The sequence below is a fragment of the Penaeus japonicus genome, unplaced genomic scaffold, assembly GCF_977035675.1.
Source record: "Penaeus japonicus unplaced genomic scaffold, GWHDUDI00000001_assembly GWHDUDI00000029, whole genome shotgun sequence".
In the NCBI taxonomy this organism is placed as follows: Eukaryota; Metazoa; Arthropoda; class Malacostraca; order Decapoda; family Penaeidae; genus Penaeus; species Penaeus japonicus.
The window spans coordinates 5,042,830-5,045,329 of record NW_028234431.1 but is presented as its reverse complement, the minus strand read 5'-3'; positions in this window follow the sequence as shown (position 1 = coordinate 5,045,329).

The window sequence follows — 2,500 nt, the reverse complement described above, 5'->3', positions numbered from 1 at the left end:
AGCACTTAGGAAAGTTCCATGAGTTCATAAGGCATCTGTTTGGGGACAAATTTTAGAGGTCGGTAGCTAAGCTGTCCACCACCGTACCTGTCAATTTACGGCGGGGGTTTCGAGTCCCGGTCAGGGAGGTAAACTTATATATATATATATTATATATTTATATATATATATATATATATAAAATATATACATATATACACTATGTAATTTAGAAAATATAGATGATAAAAAATTTATACATTAGTTTATATATACAAAATTTATAGATCTATATGCATATATATACATATATATATATTTATATATAATATATATATATATATATCTATATATATATTATTTGTTTTTAACCATACATTTTATACCTATATATACTTTATATATATAAATATTATATTTTTTATATATATGGGTAATATTGTATGTATTATACTATATTCTTTTTAGGGTATAATAGATATTAATATATCAATAAAATCTATTTATACATATTAGTATATATATTATATAATATACATATATTTTCATTATATATAAGGGGCTGTACCAAGTATTTTTCAATGAATTTGGGAAGGCTTCTTCTGAGATGCCAGACAAAGAATTGATCACCCCCCAAATTTTGCATTGGGCACGGCTGGGTTTGGGTAGGGCCCTTCACTTCTCCATGAATTTAAACCATCAAAGATACGGGTTTCCCTTTTCCCGGAGTGCGGAATACAAAGGCCCTCAACCAGCATCACATACAAAAGAAAATTGAGGGGTAGGTGTGATGTGCCCGCCAAAAAATGCACTCCCCTAAAGCAACTAGAAGAACTGGCAAAGAATAGCATGGATTAGCAAAAGATGGAAAAAATGGGGAAGGTTTATGTCCAACTACGGACCCCTTTCAAGCTGAGATTTATTTTTATAATTTTATTTTATATATATATATTAATATATATATATATATTTATTATATATATATATTATATGTGTGGTGTGTGTGTACATATTTTTTTTCCCTATGTACCCAACATATATATTATATTTATATTATATATATACTATATATATGTTATATATAATATTTATATATACATTATATACAATATAATAATACATATATATTATTTATTATATGTTATATACATATTATATGAGTTATTAATAATGTAATATGGTATATATATATCCCATATAAAATATCATATAATTATTATATATTATAATATATGTATATGGTTAAAGTATATATTTGTACATATGTATATATATAACATATATTATATATATATTATATTAAATAACATATATTTTATTTTATTTTATTTTATACATATATAATTATATACCAAATATAATATAATATTAAAAATAAATACATATATATACCTATATATAAATATACAAAAATAAATATACAAAATAATATTTATATTTATCATATATTCATATATATACACACACACACAAACACACAAACAATTATATATTTATATATATATTTATATAAAATATACATATATATATATATTATTATATATATTGATAATATATTTTAAAATTTATAATATATTATATATATTATTATATATATTATATATATATACATATATTTATATCTTACATATAAAATAAATATAAAAGATAATATGCACATTCTATATATTATATAATTATTATTTATATATATATATATATATTATATATATATATGTGTGTGTGTGTTATACTAATACATACATACATACATAAATATGTATATGTTTTTCTTTACATATATATACCCTTATATATAATGTATATATATTATATACATATATATACATGATTAATTTATATACATATATTTATATTATATATATAATATATTATACATAAAATTTATATTTACATATAATAAATATAAATGATTATATGCCCAATAATATTATATTAATATATATATATAATAATATCATATATTATAAACATATCTATATGTATATATACATATAAATAAAATAATTTCATTATATTGTATATGTAAATCTATGTAATATATCTATATAATAATACAAACCAATGTTATATATATATTATAATATATATATATATATATATTATATATCGTATATACATATATATTTATATATATATATAATATATATATTAAATATACATATTGTATATGTATATGTTATTACAAACATATATAAATAAATATATATATATAATATATATATATATACATAAAACCCTTATTATATACACCTATTTACACATTATAACACAATACCACATACTCCATTTTAATTATATATATATATATATATATTATATTTTTATATATAAATTAATATAAATATATATATACATATTTATACACTATATACAAATTGGTATATTATAAAATAATTTTATATATATTTATTATATAAATATATTTATATATAATTATAATATATTTATAATATATATTTTTATATATAATATATATATTTTTATATATGCTATATTATATATATAATTATATATATAT